Source organism: Colobus angolensis, unplaced genomic scaffold, assembly GCF_000951035.1.
Source record: "Colobus angolensis palliatus isolate OR3802 unplaced genomic scaffold, Cang.pa_1.0 Scaffold439, whole genome shotgun sequence".
Taxonomy (NCBI): domain Eukaryota; kingdom Metazoa; phylum Chordata; class Mammalia; order Primates; family Cercopithecidae; genus Colobus; species Colobus angolensis.
In genome coordinates, this window is record NW_012117810.1 from 1,135,627 (window position 1) to 1,154,926 (window position 19,300).

A 19,300-nucleotide genomic window follows, 5' to 3' on the forward strand; every position below is an offset into this window, starting at 1 on the left:
GGGGAGTGGGGAAGGGGGAGGGATTGCAGTGGGAGTTATACCTGATGTAAATGACAAGTTGATGGGTGCTGACGAGTTGACGAGTGCAGCACACCAACATGGCACAAGTATACATACGTAACAAACCTGCACGTTACGCACATGTACCCTAGAACTTAAAGTGTAATAATAATAATAAAATAAGCTACAATGAGATATCATCTCACCCCAGTTAAATAGTTTATATCCAAAAGACAAGACAATAGCAAATGCTGGCATGGATGTGGAGCAAAGAGAACAACTGCACACAGCTGGTGTGAATGTAAATTAGCACAACCATTATGGAGAACTTTTTCGAGGTTCTTCAAAAAACTAATAATTAAGCTACCATATGATCCAGCAATACCACTGCTGGATATATACACAAAAGAAAGGAAATCAGTATACCGAAGAGATTGTACTCCTGTGTTTGTGGCAGCACTGTTTGCAATAGCTAAGATTTGGAAGCAACTTAAGTGTCCATCGATACATGAATAGATAAAGAAAATGTGGTACATATACACAATGTAGTACTGTTCAGGTATAAAAAAAGAATGCGATCCAGTCATTTGCAACAACAGGAATGGAACATTATGTTAAGAGAAATAAACCAGGCACAGAAAGACAAACATTGCATATTCTCACTTAGATCTTACTTTAGATCTTACTTGTTGGATCTAAAAATCAAAACAATTGAACTCATGGACATAGAGAGCAACCAGAGGCTGAAAAGGATAGCTTGGGGCTTGAGGGGGAGATGGGGATTGTAAATGGGTACCAAAAATGTAGAAAAAATGAATAGGACCTACTATTTGACAGCACGACAGAATGACTATAGTCAATAATAACTGGACCTTTTGAAATAACTTGAACATTCTCTTGAACAGGCCTGAGTTGGGGAAACTGGAGGTATTTCAGCCAATAATAGCATTTAATATCTTACACCTCTTAGACAATCCAGGAATGAATATAGACCCTGGGAAAGGAACTAGGCACCTATTGTCTCCAGTATCCTTTTTCATATCCATAATCAGAATTGCAGCATAGGATTCTGCAGGTTGTGCGGTGCACGACAGTGCCACATCCAAAGGAGTATCATTTACAGCTCAAACATCATAGATTTGTGACAATTTATTAGGCGAGGGCAGTAAAATTATTATGGCAGTTTTCAACAGAAATGTCTAGAGAAGATGCTTTTTTCCCCTAAAATGCATAGACATGCTTCATGGAACAGTGACAGCCTTGCCTGTACTATTGCCTGTACAGCCTTGCCTGTACATAGTCTTCTTGAGAAGACCATGATTTTTCTCAAGAAGTTCCAGCTTCATGTTTCTCCATTCATTACAAAAAGTAAGTGACAATGATAAGCGAACTAGATCCAAATCCTATCACTACAAATGTCTAGTTTTGTGTGCCTGGGCAGATAAATTCTATCTATATGTGCTTTAGTATTTTCAGGTCTAAAATAGGGACAATAACATAATTGTTTCCCGGCTTACTCTATAGGGTTCATTAAGGATCAAGTGACATCCTATGTGTGAAAGTTCCTTATAAATTATAAAGTGATGTACAAACATATAAAACTTTGTTGTCAGTGTGATATTAAGTCCTCGTCTTTATATCCCATGATAATGGTGGTGCAAAACATGAGGTAGCACTATCGAGGAGAAACAGCATATACTCATGGCTCACCATGGGCTCCGTGGGGTGAGGGTGATGCCCACACCACTGAAAGAGGAACTAGTAAACTTATACTAAAGCTTGTGAACAAATAAAGACATAAGGAAAAAAGGTGGATCTAAGGGGAAATTGTATAAAAAACAACTACATTAACACATTCCATTTTCCCCTCTGAAGGTTCCCTAGCCTCAAAATAGAATAACATATCTGAAGCTTTTTACAAAGTGTCCAACATGAATCTTCCATTTTTGTGTTATTTGGCAGGAGTAAGAACCGATGAAACTCACAGGCCCTTTTACCTGGTTTCATGGGAATATGAATACTAATTTGAGAGAAGGCATGCCCTGTGATGACATTCCAGGAGCAGGCTCTGTAGGAGGCTCCCTGGATTGTGAAGAATCACAATATTCCTGACTGCCAAAACTTTGGAGAAGTAAGCACACGAAGGGAGGCCATCACAATCTTGACACACTGAACAGTTTCTTCTTCATGGATCTGCACAGAGCATCTTTGAGCTCCTGTTCCTCAGGCTGCACATGACAGAGTTCAGCAGGGGAGTGATAATGGTGTAGGTCACTGAGATGAGTCTGTTCTGCCCCAGAAAACTCTGGGACTTAAGCTTCACGTAGATGATGGAAATACAGCCATAGTGGCTGATGACCACTATGAGGCGGGAGGTACAGGTGGCAAAGGCCTTCTTCCTACCCTCAGTTGAAGCAATCTTAAGGATGGTGCAGATGATGAGGTCATAGGAGATAAAGACCAGGCCCATATGTAGGACAAGAACACAGACGCTGACAACAAAGTTGATGATCTCATTGACAGTGGTATCTGTGCAGGCCAGATTCAGCAGGGGTCTCACATCACAGAGGAAGTGGGAGATGACAAAGGTATCACAAAAGGGCAGGCCAAACAGGGATGTTACTTGGACAATGGCCATGCCCAGGCCAAACCTCAGTGACCCAGATCCCAGCCAGACACAAGCCTTCTTACCTGTGAATACTGTAGGGGGTTGCAGATGGCCACATAGCAATCATATCCCATGGCTATGAGCAGAAAGCAGTTGTTGATGTCAAAAGTCAGATAGAAGAGCTGAATGACACAGCCTTGCATGACAATAAGCTAGTGAGGATTCAAGAGGTGAGAACGCGTATGGGGAATAATGGCCACCATGTAGCAGGTCTCAGAGATAGATAGCAATGCTCAGGAAGAAGTACATGGGGGTGTGGATGTGATTGTCCAGATGAATAATGGTCACAATAATCACATTGCCAGAGAGAGTCAGCAGGTACAGAGTTAGAAAGACAACAAAGAAGACAAGTCTGTGCTGTCACACGAAGCTGGAGAAACCTTCAAAGAAGAGCTCAGTCACAGCAGTGGACTTTGACCTTGGCACTGAAGAATGTCTAAATCTGAAGGAAATGAACAAAGGAAAGACAGAGGTGAGGCTCCAACTATGTAACAGATTACACAGTGGTCTGAGCAGCAACAGTTTTTTGGATTCCTTGGGTAATGTTCCAGGCACAGGGGTTATCTTTGCTCCTCTACTGATCAAGAGCTCAGCACTCTTGGAAATAAACTAAGAAACTTCTAATGACCTACTGGATTAAGGGCAGAGATCAAAGGGAAGAAAATTTTCAACATAATGTGAACAATGAAATTACAAAAACAGCTACCCTACTTGACCATTAAAGAGGTGGGTCCAGGTCCGAGAGGAAGAAAATGTTGAATGGGCCAGGCACTTCAGTTTCCTCTGTACTTACCCTCCATCTGAATCTTTGATGACACAATGAGGAGGCAGAGATAGTGAAGGTTGATAAATATCTGGGGTGATCCATTCATTTCCGTCAGTATGAAATGCCAGGAAAGACTGCCCTGGGAGAGTCCCAGATCAAGCATTCTTCCCAAATATCTGGAGTCCTGGGCATTACTTTCCTTAGCTCTGCTCCTTTAGATGACTAGTGCAAAGCCAGGCTATGGGAGAGCCATTCAAACTACCATATTGGCCATGTTTTCAGAAATAGAGGTCAATGTTTTGGTCTTCTTTTCCAGTAGTTACCATAACAAACATTTCTGCAATAGAAAACTTCGTAACATGTCATTTCACACGTAAATGAGTAACAGATAGTGAAAAAATGCAAAGTCAAAGGTTATAAGCATCTTCAACTTTGATAGAGTGCCATGTTTTTCTCCATAAAATTTTTACCAAGTGATCTCTCATAAAAAATGTGTCAAAATGCAATTTTCCATGCCTCAAAGAGGAAATAGAGTGTAATGGGAAGCAGTATGCACTCTGAAGCCACAATGCCCCGAATTTAATTTTGTTTCTGCCAGGTCCTAACTATGTAACTGTGGGCAAGTTATTTAACTTGTCTATGTCTGAATTGCTTTATCTCTAAAATGGGCTTAATGATAGCACCTTCTTTACAGAGTTATTGTGAGGATTAAATCCATTAATATCTCAAAGTGCTTAGAAAAGTGGCACCTAGTGAATGCTAGATGGTAGGCTGTAAGTGTACATAAAGTCTGAAGCATTCCATCAGCAGAGATATTAAAGGAGGTGTGTTTAACCAGGAAGACTTCCAATGATGATTTTAGAAAGAATTGGAAGGCAAAGACAAAGGGCAATAATTACAGAAACTGTGCATGAATACAATCAATTTTATAACCTATTCAATGTGGTTATGCAGTTAATTCTTACATTTCTCGGTGAGATCTGTGACAAAATTCACAACTGATTCTTAAAGGGAGAAGTATCCCAAAGAAGAGCATTAATTTATTTATTTATTCATCAAATATTTCTTATTCCCATACTATTTGTCAAGGTCTATGAATTCAATGGCTAGTACATTTTAGTTTCCCAGTAATTATTTACTGAGTGAATAAAGAATTGGAAAGAATCCCTGATGTTAAGTAACTCACAATATCAACAGAAGAGAAAGGTAAATGGGAGTAACAATGTAGAGAGCAAGGGGTGATATGATAGAGCTTAGTGTAGGATGCTATGGAAATATGAAGAAGGGTTCCTGACTCAGTCTTAGGGTCAGAGAATACTATAAAGGAGGTATTATCCAAGATAGTAAAGGAAAAATGAATAAGGCATATGTTGCAGGCAGCATCAAGTAAGAGGGCCCAGCATTTCTAAGATCCAGATGAAGCAGCAATGAGAATCACTGTAGCTAGTGGTTACACATGGTGGACCCAGAAACAGAAGGCCCGACGATGAATTCTCATTCCACCTTGGGCAAGGTCTGAACCTGTCTGTAACACAAGGTCCTCCTCCATAAAATGGATAATGTTAGTACTTAACTCATAAGAATATTGTGAGGCTCAAATAAGTTAATGCATAAATCATTGAGCCGAGTGACTGACACATAGCAACATCCCAAAAATTGTTGGCCGTAATTATCATTATCATGATTAGGGAAGATTATGTCATGTTTAGGGAGTAAAAGAGTGGTTCTGAATGGGTCTAGGACTATGCTTCATAGCAACATTAAAGAGGCTGAGTCCTTGGGAACTGCTATAAGGAAGAAAGAAAAACCAAGTTGTGACCCTGGGACTGAAAACCACCTTGGTGTGTGGGATTTTCCAAAACACAAATGATGAATCTGATATGTCTCCATGTACTTCCTAGTATTGTGTGAGTTGAATGAGCCTATATTAGCTCTGTGCACTCCATTCATAACCGTATTTAAATGAATCACATCCCTTCTCTGCTTCTTTTACTGCAGATGTCAGAGTCTCCTCTTATCAGGCTACTTGCATACTGGAGCTCTTGCGACTCTCACCAGGGTATTTCCCCAGCTATTCTCTGAATCTTCTGGAGTAGTGTGAATGAGGAATTCACCTGCACTGCATGAAGCTGACCAAGGAGTTGCACGAGGATTCTTTTCTTTTGACTACTCCCCAATTAAACCCATCTCCATTTTGTTTTTAACTTTTTAGGCCTGTATACTTGGGAATAGCCTATTGTGGCATCAAATTCCACTTTCTTTTTAATTAGTAAGTGAGAACATTGTGCTTTAAGTATACTTCATACTCTCTTTTTCTAATACATTATTTTGCAATTTCTCACCAAGACTTAGCTGCCTCTTCCTACCAGCTGCAAAGAGATTTTGGTCATTCATTTCCATTGATTTTATATCTTCACAAACTTTGAGGAGTCTACCTATACATTTCCATAAAGATAAATAACCACTTAACTTTACATGTATTATCTATCTCTAATCTATCCATAACTATAAAGTCTCTCCATTATTTTAATGGCTCAAATGTTGGAGACAGCTTTTCCAATTTTTAAAAAACTGTATTACTTGTTTTTATTAACCTTTCTTAAATGTATATATAGCTCATACTTATTTCAATGAGTTTTTTAGGTTTTTAAATTGACACATAATATTTTACATATTTATGGGGTACATGTGAGTATTCGTTATACGCAGAGAAAGTATAATGATCAAATCAGGGTGTTTAGAGTATCCATCACCTTGAGTATTTATCGTTTCTATGTGTTGGAAACATTTCAAGTCCTCTCTTCCAGCTACTTTGAAATTTACAATACGTTGTTACTAGCTGCAGTCACCTTAACTTGCTGTGGACCATGAGAATTTGTAACTTCTAACTATGTTTGTACCCATTGACCAACCTCTCTTCATCACCCCCCTCCTACCCACACACCCTTCCTAGGCTTTAGTATCTACCGTTCTGTTCTCTACCTCGATGAGATCAACTTTTGTAGTTCCCACATATGAGTGAGAACATGTAAAATTTTCCTTTTTGTATCCGGCTTACTTCACTTAATGACATCCACTTCCATCCATGTTGCTTCAAATGAAGAGATTTCATTCTTTTTATGGTTGAACAGTATTCCATTGCATTTATATAACACATTTACTTTGTATATTTGTCAGTTGACAGACACTTAGGTGAATTCCATATCTTAGCTATTTTGAAGAGTGTTGCAATAAACATGAAAGTGTAGACATCTCCTCAATATATCGATTTCCTTTCTTTTGAACATACACCCAACAGCAGAATTGCTGGGTCCTATGGCAGCTCTATTTTTAGCTTTTGAGAAATGTCATACTGTTTTCTATAGCAACTGTACTAATTGACATTCCCACCAATATTGTATGAGTTCTCTTTTCTTTGCATCTTCTGTTATTTATTATTTTTATTAATAGCCATTCTAATTAGAGTAAGAGGATATATCTCATTGTGGTTTTGATTTGAATTTCCCTGATGATTAGTGATATTAAGCATTTTTTCATATATGGTTGGTCGTTTGTATATCTTCTTTTGAAAAATGTCTATTCTTGTCCTTTGCCCACTTTTTAATTTGATTTTTATTTTTACTGTTGAGGTGAGTTCCTTGCATATTCTGGATATTAGTCCCTTGCAGGATGAATAGTTTGCAAGTATATACTCCCATTCAATGTGTTGTTTCTTAACTCTTGTTTCCTTTGCTGTGAAGAAGCTATTTAGCTTAATAGAGTTCAATTTATCTGTTTGTTTCTATCTATGCTTTTGAGATCTTCACCATACATAAATCTTAGCCTACACCAATATTCTGAAGTGTTTTCCCTACATTTTCTTCTGGTTATTTCATAGTTTTGGGTCTTACATTCAAGTCTTTGATCCGTCTTGAATTGATTTTTTTATATGGTGAGAGATAGAAGCCCACTTTTATTCTTCTGCATGTGGACATCCAATTTTCCCAGTACTGCTTATTGAAGAAGGTATCCTTTTCCCAGTGTATGTTCTTAGTATCTTTGTCTAAAATCAGTTGACTGAATAAATGAATGTATTTCTGAATTATCTATTCTGTTTCACTGGTCTGTGTGTCTGTTTTTATACTAATACCATGCTATTTTTGTTATGATAGCCTTGTAACACATTTTGAAGTCAGGTCAGGTGATGCCTCGAGCTTTGTTGTTTTTGCTCAAGATTGCTTTGGCCATTCAGGTTCTTTTTTGGTTCCATACAAATTTTTGGATTGCTTTTTCTAATTCTATGAAGAATGACATTGATATTTGAATGGAGATTGCATTGAATCTATAGAACACTTTGGGCAATATGGTAATTTTAATGATATGAATATGGTAATTAATTTTTAATTACTAATATTCAATTTTAGTGATATTATGTTAATGCTATTAATTATTTTAAGAACATGAAAATATTAGTGTGATTATTTAATGATAATTGTTTAGTTTGTGAACATGAAACATCTTTTCATTTGCATTTGTTGTGTACTCTTAAATTTCTTTCATCAATGTTTTATAGTTTTTCTTGCACAGTTCTTTCACCTCCTTGGTTAAATTTATTCCTAGTTGTTGTTTTTTTTTTCTTTTTTCAGTTACTGTAGATGGGATTGCTTTCTTTATTTCTTTATTCACTAGGTCATTATTCACGTATAAAAATGCCATTGATTTTTGTGTGTTGATTTTGTATCTTACAACTTCACTAAATTTATTTACAGATTTAAGAGTTTTTTTTGGTAGAGTCTTTAGTTTTTTCTAGATGTAAGATTATATCATCAGCAAAGAGGGACAATTTGACTTATTCTTATCCAGTTTGAATACCTTAATTTTCTCTTGTTTGATTGCTCTGGCTAGGACTTCTAGTACTACGTCAAATAAGAATGGTGAAAGGAAGAGTCCTTGTCTTGTTCCAGTTCTTAGAATAAAGGCTTTCAGGTTTTCCCCATTCAGTACAATGTTAGCTGTGGGTTTGTCATAAGTGGCCTGTATTATGTTCAGGTGTGATCTTTCTTTGCCTACTTTCTTGAGACTTTTTATCATGGGGGAATATTGCAAAATGATTTTTCTTCATCTATTGAGATGATTATATGGTTTTTGTCCATTATGTTGATGTGATGTATCATGTTTATTGATTTGCATATGTTGAACAATTCTTGCATCCCTGGTATAAATCCCACTTAATCCTGGCACATTATTATTGTTATTATTATTATTATTATTATTTTGATGTGCTGTTGGTTTTGGTTTGCTAGTATTTTGTTGAGAATTTTTGTATCTGTGTTCATCAGGAGCATTTTACTGTAGTTTTCTTTTTTGTTGCATTCCTGTCTGGTTTTAGTATTAGGGTAATGCTGCCTCATACAATGAGTTAGGGAAAATTTTCTCCTTTAGATTTTTTGAAATAATTTGAGGAAAATTGATGTTAGCTCTTTTTTGAAAGTTTGGTGGTACTTTTCAATGAAGCCATCCAGGCCTGGGATTTTCTTTGTTGGGAGGCCTGTTATTACTGATTCAATCTCATTTCTCATTATTGGTATGTTCAAGTTTTTTATTTCTTCCTGATTCAGTCTTGGTAGGTGATATCAGTCTAGAAATTTATTCATTTCCTTTAGATTTTCTATTTTGTTATTGTGTATTGCTCATAATAGTCTCTGATAATCTTTTCTAATTCTGTGGTATCAGTTGTAACATCTCCTTTTTCATTTCTGATTTTATTTATGTGAGTCTTCTCTCTTTTTCTTTTGGTTATTCCTCCTAGCAGTTTATTGATTGTGTTTATCTATTAAAAAACATTTCCTTTCATTTTTTTTTTTGTTTTTTAAGTCTCTATTTCCTTTAGTTCTGCTTTGATCTTTATTATTTCTTCTACTAATTTTGAATTTGTTTCATTAGATTGTTTATTTAAAATATTTCTACTTTTTGCTATGTGTGTTTATTTCTATAAAATTCCCTCTGAGCACTGCTTTTGCTGTCTCCCACAAGTCTTGGTATGTTGTGTTTCCATTTTATTTGTTTCAATAAATTTGATTTCCTCTATAATTCCTTTCTTGATCAAATGGCCTTTGAGGAGTGGTATGGTTTGACTTCATCTTAAATTGTAGCTCCCGTAATTCCCAGATGTCATGGGAGAAACACGGTGGTAGGTAACTGAATCATGGGGGCAGATCTTTCCTATACTGTTCTCATAATAGTGAATAAGTCTCATAAGATCTGATGTTTTTATAAGTGGGAGTTGTCCTGCACAAGTTTTCTCTCTTGTCTGCTATCATGTAAGACATGGCTTTCACTTTCTGCCATGATTGTGAGGCCTCCTCAGCCACATGGAACTGTGAGTCCATTAAAATTCTTTTTCTTTATAATTAACCAGTCTCAGGTAGTCTTTTTTAGCAGTGCAAGAAAAGACTAACAGTAAATTGGTACCAGGAGTAGGGTGCTGTTGTATAGATACCCCAAAATGTAAAAGCAACTTTGGAACTGGGTAACAGGTAGAGGCTGGAACAGTTTGGAGGCCTCAGAAGAAGACAGAAAAATGTGGGAAAGTTTGGAACTACCTAGAAACTTATTGACTGGCTTTGACCAAAATGCTTATAATGATGCAGACAGTGAAATCCAGGCTGTAGTGGTCTCAGATGGAGATGGGAAACCTGCTGGGAACTGTAGTAAAGGTGATTCTTGTTATATTTTAGCAAAGATACTTGCATCATTTTGCCACCGCCCCAGAGATTTGTGGAACTTTGAACTTGAGGGATATGATTTAGGGTATTTGGTGGAAGAAATTTCTAAGCAGCAAAGCATTCAAGAGGTGACTTGGGTACTGTTAAAAGCATTTAGTTTTAAAAGGGAAACAGTATAAAAGTTCAGAAAATTTGCAGCCTGACAACGCAATAGAAAAGAAACTCCCATTTTCTGAGGAGAAATTCAAGCCACCCAGAGAAGTTTTCATAAGCAACAAGGAGCCAAATGTTGATTGCCAAGACAATGGGGAAGATGTCTCCAGGGCATGTTAGAGACCTTTGCAGCAGCCCCTCCCACCACAGGCCAGGAGGCCTAGGAGGAAAAATGGGTTTCCCAGGCCAGGTCCAGGGCCTCCTGCTATGCACAGCCTAGGGACTTAGTGTCCTGACTCCCAGCCTCCCTAGCCATGGCTAAAAGTGACCAAGATACAGCTTAGGTCATAGCTTCAGAGGGTGCAAGCCCCATGCCTTGGCAGCTTCCATGTGGTGTTGAGCCTGTGGGTGAACAGAAATCAAGAATTGGGGCTTGAGAACCTCTGCCTAGATTTCAGAGGATGTATGGAAACACCTGGATATCCAGGCAGAAGTTTGTCACAGGGGTGGAGCCTTCACAGAGAACCTTTGCTAGGGCAGTGTGAAAGGAAAATGTGTGGTTGAAGCGCCCACACAGAGTCCTCACTGGGGCACTGCCTAGTGGAAGTATGAGAAGAGGGACACTGTCCTCCAGACCTCAGAATGGTAGTTCTACCAACAGTTTGCACTGAGCACCTGGAAAAGTCACAGACCCTCAACACCAGCACATGAAAGCAGCTGGAAGAGAGGCTGTATCCTGCAAAGCCACAGATGGGGGAGCTGCCTAAGATCATGGAAACCCACCTCTTGCATCAATGTGACCTGGATATGAGACATAGAGTCAAAGGAGATTGTTTTGGAACTTTAAGATTTGACTGCCCCATGGGATTTCCAACTTGCACGCAGCCTGTAGCGCCTTCATTTTGGCCAATTTCTCCCATTTAGAATGAGTGTATTTACCCAATGCTTGCAATCCCATTGTATCTAGGAAGTAACTAACTTGCTTTTGATTTTACAGGCTCATAGGCAGAAGGGACTTGGTTTGTCTCAGATGAGATTTTAAACTGTGGACTTTTGAGTTATTGCTGAAATGAGTTAAGACTTTGTGGAGCTGTTGGGAAGGCATGATTGGTTTTGAAATGTGAGGACATGAGATTTGAGAGGGTTCAGGGGCAGAATGATATGGTTTGACTGTGACCCCACCCAAATCTTAGCTTAAATTGTAGCTCCCATAATTCCCATGTGCCATGGGAGAAACCCAGTGGGAGGTAATTGAATCATGGGGATGGGTCTTTCCCATGTTGTTCTTGTGATAGTGAATAAGTCTCATGAGATCTGATGATTTTATAAATGGGAGTTTGCCTGCACAAGTTTTCTCTCTTGCTTGCTGCCATATAAGACATGACTTTCACTTTCTGTCATGATTGTGAGGCCTCCCAGCCACATGGAATTGTGAGTCCATTAAACCTCTTTTTCTTTATAAATTACCCAGTCTCAGGTATGCCTTTATTAGCAGTGTGAGAACAGACTAATACAAGGAGCATGTTGTTTAAATTCCATGTATTTGTACAGTTTCCAAAGTTCCTCTTGATTTCTAGTTTTATTCCACTGTAGTCTTAGAAGACATTTGATATGATTTCGGTATTTTTCAATTTGTTGAGACTTGTTTTGTGTCATAAGATATGATCTATTTTGGCGAATGTTTCTTGTGCTGATGAAAAGAATGTGTATTCTGCAGCCATTGGATTAAACGTTTTGTAAATACCTTTTAAGTTCATTTGGTCAAATATGCAACTTAAATTCATTTTTGTTTTTACTTTTCCTTCTGGATGATCTATCTAATGATGAAAGCAGGGTTTTGAAGTCTCCAACTACTCTTGTATTAGAGTCTATCTCTCTCTTTAGATGTAATAATATTTTTATATATGGATGCTGTGATGTTGGGTGCATATATGTTTATAATTTTTATATCCCATTGCTGAATTTATCTTTTTTATTACATAATGACCTTCTTTGTCTCTTTTTACTGTTTTTGACTTAAAGTCTGTTTTATCTGATATAAGTATAGTTTTTTCCTGCTCACTTTGGTTTCCATTTGCCATAGAATATATTTTGCTATTCCCTTACTTTCAGTCTGTATGCATCTTTCCTGGTAAGATTATTTTCTTAGGCAGCATGTAGTTGGGTCATATTGTTGATTCTACTCAGCTAGTCTATATCTTTTAAGTGGGAAGTTCAATGTATTTACATTTAAGTTTATTATGGACAGGTAAGGGCATATTTCTGTAATTTTATTACAATTAATAAAATGGGATTTCTGGTTGTTTTGTATATTCTTTGTTTCTTTCTTTCTCTCTTATTGTTTATTATTGTGGTTTGCTGGAATTTTGTAGTGGTAACAGTTGAGTATTTTCCTTGTTTGTTTGCTAAACCAGTGGTTTTTACATTTTCATGTATTTTAGTGATAGTAGTTATCTTTCTTTTGCTTCCAGACATAGGACTCCCTTAAGCATTTCTTGTAGGCTCAGTCTAAAGATGATAAATTTGCTTATTTGGAGAGGACTTTATTTCTCTTTTATATATGAAGGATAACTTTGTTAGGTATAAAATCCTTGGCTAGTAGATTTTTTTCTTTTTCAGCACTTTGAATACATCATACTATTATCTTTTGGTCTGTATGGTTTCTGCTGAGAACTATGCTGTTAGTCTGATCAAAGCTCCTTTATAAGTGACTAGATGCTTTTCTCTTGCTGTTCTTAGAATTTTGTCTTTTTCTTTGACTTTTGACATTTTGAGTATAATGTGCCATGGAGACCTTCTTAAATTGTATCTATTTGTGAATCTTTGAAACTCCTGTATCTTGATGTTTCCAAATCTCTTGCTAGACTTGGGAAGTTTTTAATCTATTATTTCATTAAATAGATTTTCTAAACCTTTTGTTTTTTTATTGTCTTCTGAGATAACATAAATTTGAGTACTTGGTCACTTTCTGGCGCCCCATATGTCAGATAGGCTTTGTAAATTCTTATTCTTTTAAAAAAAATTTGCCTGAGTTATTTCAAAAGGCCCATCTTTAAGTTTCGAGATTTTTTGTCTGCTTGATCTAGTCTATTGTTGAAGATTTCAAATGTGTTTTGTATTTTATTTAATTAATTCTTCAATTTTAGAATTTCTGTTAAGTTCTCTTTTATGGTATCTATGACTTCAGTAATTTTAAAATTCACATCCTGATTTTTTTTCAGATTTTTTATATTGTTTTCAGTAATCTCTTTTATGTCACTGAGATTCTTATCAATATTTTAAATTCTTTTTTGGTGATTTGGCAAATTTCTTTTTGATTGGGATCTCTTACTAGAGAATTTTTATGTTCCTTCAGAGGTGTTGTATTATTTTTCATGTTTCCCAAGTTTTTGCATTGATATTTGCATATCTGGTGCAATAGTTGCTTTTTCCAATTTTTTGAATTTGTTCTTATGGGGGTGGAAATTTTTCTGAAGATATATCTATGGCATTGGTTGGTTAGGGCTCTGTGGCTTTGATGTGGATGCATACAGTGGTGTAGTGTCTCTATGATTGATTTAGCAGTACAGTGTCAGTGGTGTTTGTGATTTCCTCAGTGGCTTATGGTGTAGTAGTTAGCAGAGACTGTGGTGAAGTTTGGGTAGGAACTGAAATGCCAGGTGAGCTAGTCTTTGGGCCTGAATGGTGATGGCAGTGGGATGATCATGCCTGTTCATGACCCCATGGTGACATATGCTGGCATTGATTTTAACTGTTGCCAGCAGGCTGATTCTTGGGCCCCCAGGTGACTTGCTTGGGTACCAGCAGTGGCAGGGAGGGTGGGCAGGTTCTTAAGCACCTGGGCATCAGGAATGGCATGGGAAATGACAGTAACAGTGGCAGGACAACCCTCTGGGACCCAAGGAGTTCACTTGGGTGTTGGCAGTTGCTGCAATGAGCTGTACAGGCCTGCAGGTGGCACATCCAGGTGATGCTATCTGCTGTAGTTGCAGGTTGAGTGGGCTTGACTTCAGATCTCAACAGTAGTGTGCTCAGGCACCAAACACTGGGTGCCTGGGCTGGGTGATTTCCAGGCCTCAAACAGGGTGCTGAGTACTGGAGTGGGTGGAGCTGGGCTGGGCAGTCTCCCCAGTGGTGCATCCAGGTATTGACTTTTGTAGGGAGACACAGTGTGATCCCTAGGCCCCCAGCAGAATGTTTAGTTGGGGCAGCAGTGGCTGCACTGTGGCCCTGCTATTGAGGTGGGTGGAGTTGCTTTCAGTGGAAGTAACCTTAGGCATGTTGCTGGGCAATGTGCATGTTGCTTGTGCCTCAACCCTGCACCAGATCGCAATGGAGGCAGGTGTAAGCTGTGGAATTTTTCCTTGGGGCACTTAAAAATGTGCAGCCACCCATCTGCAGGTGAGATGCAGGGGTCTCTGCCCATAGTTCCCACCTTGATCCCAGGAGTAGCAGCTGTAGGTACAGAATGTCAGTGGGGCTTCGGGAATGTGGAGATGCAGAGGCTGTTAAGCACCAGGGCAGGACAGAGACTGGTGGAGGCTGGGCTCTCAAAATGATGCTGTGTTGCAGCTACACAGGACTCCAGGGATCGTGGAACCCAGCATGAGCTCCCTCTGGAGCAGTGCCTTTGTGTAGTCTCCAGGCATTCCCTATGCAAGTTTTGAACCTTACTAGGGTTGAGGTCCTTTCCTGTGGCTAGAATTGTAGGAGTCTTGGGTGGAAATGAGGACCACTGGGGGGCTTTCTCGCTTACCCTTTCCCTACGTTAGGGAATGTCTTCAGGCTGCCAGCAGATCCCAGCTGAACAGGCTACATTGCTTCCCTCTCCTTCCGTGCTTCTGGTGCTTCCCATAACTGCTCTGTTGAATTTGAGTGTTCTCAAATGAGCTATTCAAAGTAATTATATACTCACTAATTTGGTTCCTCTCCGTGGAAGAGGTGAATACCAGATGCATTTAGTCAGCCATCTTGAAGCCCCTCTTCTATTTCAATCCTTTCCAATTTTTTGAAACCAAAAATACCTTCTTTTTCTCTTTATACAACAGATGGTTCATATAGCCTCTTAAAGAACATATCTCCCTTATAAAAGTCATGCTGCTTTTCTCCTACAGGTGATGCCAATGTTTTTACACTTTATTATAGAGGCCAATATTTACCCCACCCATTGCCACACACAATATATCTTCTTTCTGGTTTAGCTTTTGGATTACATGTTTGAATTGACTGTGACAGTTCTCTGTGGGCCTCTCACATTTCTGTACATATTGTGAAGACAGGCACTGATGATCCGTTGATCCATATGATTTCAAAGATATTGTATAGGGACAGCCTTGGGATGCAGAGACAGTATCTCCCTCTGGAGCAAAGAGCAGGCAGGCATACTGTATATTATAGTAGATTTAGTCTCCCTAAGCCCAGGGTTGCACATTTCTAGTATAACTCACTGTACCTCCTATATTCAAGTAAAATACTGCAGATTTACATTTTCCAGAAGGGTTTGAAAGTTGGAGAGGAAGCGCAGTGTAGACAATGAGGAGATTAAGAAAATTATATAAACCATGCAGAGAGACTTTCCTCCAGTCTCCTTTTCCTCCTTTGACTCCCACAATTCTGGCAACAAGGTTTACAACCACCAGAAAGAACATTAAAGGAATTCTTCCTGGGGAAATGAAGAATCCTGAGAGAATAAACTTATAGATACTGACATCTGGGTGCTTTCCAATGAAAACTACTTGCCATTGTATTGCTGTCAATACACAGAAACACACCTAGAAATTTCAATTGACTCATTAGAGCTTTTTTAAAAATTAGATATGAGTGGACAACCAACGTGGTTTCTAACATTAAAAGCCACACTACAACTGTAATCCCAGCACTTTGGGAGGCTGAGGGAGGTGAATCACTAGGTTGGGAGTTCGATACCAGCCTGGACAAGATGGTGAAACCCCATCTCTAATAAAAATACAAAAAATTAGGCGGGCAAGGTGGCAGGTGCCTGTAATCCCAGCTACTCAGGAGGCCGAGGCAGAAGACTTGCTTGAACCTGGGAGACGGAGGTTGCAGTGAGCAGAGATCATGCCACTGCACTCTAGTGTGGGTGACGGAGCAAGACTCCATCTCAAAAAAAAAAAAAAAAAGCCACACTGGAACAAGCAAACAGAAAAAATAAAAAAATTAAAAAAGAGATAGATAATGCATTAAAGAGGAAATAATTTAATATTTACATATGTGTGAATACGCACATATATGTATTTGTACATACATATGATTTAAATATATGTAAATACACCGATATGTATATGTGCATATATGTGTGTATACATGTATGTGAATACACATATATATTTAAATTAGGTATGTATTATATATAGATATGTAAACATGTAATATAAATATATAAGTAGAGGATCTGCACCAAGATGGCCAAATAGGAACAGCTCCAGCCTCCAGCTCCCAGCATGAGCGACATAGAAGACGGGTGATTTTTGCATTTCCAAGTGAAGTGCTGGGTTCACTGCACTGGGGCATGTTGGACAGTGGGGGCAGGACAGTAGGTGCAGCCTAATGAGCTAGAGCTGAAGTAGGGTGAGGCATTGCCTCACCCGAGAAGTGCAAGGGGGAAGGGAGTTCCCTTTCCTAGCCAAGGGAAACCGTGACACACAACACCTGGAAAATTGGGTCACTCCCACCCTAATACAGTGCTTTACCAAGGGTCTTAGCAAACTGGCACACCAGGAGATTATATCCGGTGCCTGGCTCGGAGGGTCCCACGCCCATGGAGCCTCCCTCATTGCTAGCACAGCAGTCTGAGATCTAACTGCAAGGCAGCAGAAAGGCTGGGGGAGGGGCACCCACCATTGCTAAGGTTTAAGTAGGTAAACAAAGCAACTGGGAAGCTTAAACTTGTGGAGCCCACCGAAGCTCAAGGAGGCCTGCCTGCCTCTGTAGATTCCACCTCTGGGGACAGAGCATAGCAAAAAGGCAGCAGAAACCTCTGCAGATGTAAATGTCCCTGTCTGACAGCTTTGAAGCATAGTGGTTTTCCCAGCATGGAGTTTGATATCTGAGAACGGACAGATTGTCTGCTCAAGTGGGTCCCTGACCTATGAGTAGCCTAACTGGGAGACATCCCCCACTAGGGGCAGACTGACACCTCACACCTCACATGGCTGGGTACACTTCTGAGATGAAGCTTCTAGAGGAACAATCAGAAAACAACATTTGCTGTTCAGCAATATTCAGTCTTCCGCAGCCTCCACTGCTGATAGGCAGGCAAACAGGGTCTGGAGTGGACCTCGAGCAAACTCCAACAGACCTGCAGCTGAGGGTCCTGACTGTTAGAAGGAAAAATAACAAACAGAAAGGATATCCACACCAAAACCCCCAGCTGTACATCACCATCATCAAAGACCAAAGGTAGATAAAACCACAAAGATGGGGAAAAAGCAGTACAGAAAAGCAGGAAATTCTAAAAATCAGAATGCCTCTCCCCCTCCAAAGGAACGCAGCTCCTCGCCAGCAATGGAACAAAGCTGGATGGAGAATGACCTTGATGAGTTGAGAGAAGAAAGCTTCAGATAATCAAACTTCTACAAGCTAAAGGAGGAATTACAAATCCAGCACAAAGAAACTAAAAACCTTGAAAAAAGATTGGAAGAATAGCTTACTAGAATAACCAATGCAGAGAATTCCATAAACAAACTGATAGAGGTGTAAACCATGACCTGAGAACTACATGACAAATGCACAAGCTTCAGTAACCGACTCGATCAAGTGGAAGAAAAGGTATCAGCGATTGAAGATCAAATGAATGAAATGAAGTGAGAAGAGAAGTTAAGAGAAAAAAGAGTAAAAAGAAATGAACAAAGCCTCTAAGAAATATGGGACTATATGAAAAGAGCAAATCTACATCTGATTGCTGCACCTGAAAGTGACAGGGAGAATGGAACCAAGTTGGAAAACACTCTGCAGGATATCATCCAGGAGAACTTCCCCAACCTAGCAAGGCAGACCAACATTCAAATTCAGGAAATAAAGAAAATGCCAAAAAGATACTCCTTGAGAAGAGCAACGCCAAGACACATAACTGTCAGATTCACCAAAGTTGAAATGAAGGAAAAAATGTTCAGGGCAACCAGAGAGAAAGATCGGGTTACCCACAAAGGGAAGCCCATCAGACTAACAGCAGGTCTCTTGGCAGAAAAACTACAAGCCAGAAGAGAGTGGGAGCCAATACTCAACATTCTTAAAGAAAAGAATTTTCAACCCAGAATTTCATACCCAGTTAAACTAAGTTTCATAAATGAAGGAGAAATAAGATCCTTTACAAGACAAGCAAATGCTGAGAGATTTTGTCACCACTAGGCCTGCCCAAAAAGAGCTCCTGAAGGAAGCACCAAACATGGAAAGGAACAACTGGTACCAGCCACTGCAAAAACATGCCAAAATGTAATGACCATCGAGGCTAGGAAGAAACTGTATCAACTAATGAGCAAAATAACTAGCTAACATCATAATGACAGGATCAAATTCACTCATAAAAATATTAATCTTAAAAGTAAATGGGATAAATGCTCCAATTAAAAGACACAGAATGGCAAGTTGTATAAAGAGGCAAGACTCATCAGTTTGCTGTATTCAGGAGACCCATCTCGTGTGCAGAGACACACATAGGCTCAAAATAAAGGGATGGAGGAAGATCTACCAAGCAAATGGAAAACAAAAAAAGGCAGGGGTTGCAATCCTGTCTCTGATAAAACAGACTTTAAACCAACAAAGAAGGCCATTACATATGGCAAATGGATCAATTCAACAAGAAGAGCTAATTACCCTAAATATATATGCATCCAATACAGGAGCACCTAGATTCATAAAGCAAGTCCTCAGAGACTTACAAAGAGACTTAGACCCCCACGCAATAATAATGGGAGACTTTAACACCCCACTGTCAACATTAGACAGATGAACGAGACAGAAAGTTAACAAGGATATCCAGGAATTGAACTC

General features: G+C 39.0%; 1 pseudogene; it reads right to left on the reverse strand.

The window, feature by feature from the left end:
* Positions 1-2,153: 2,153 nt before the first annotated feature.
* LOC105522651 overlaps positions 2,154-19,300 on the reverse strand; it is a 28,214-nt pseudogene continuing 11,067 nt past the window's right edge.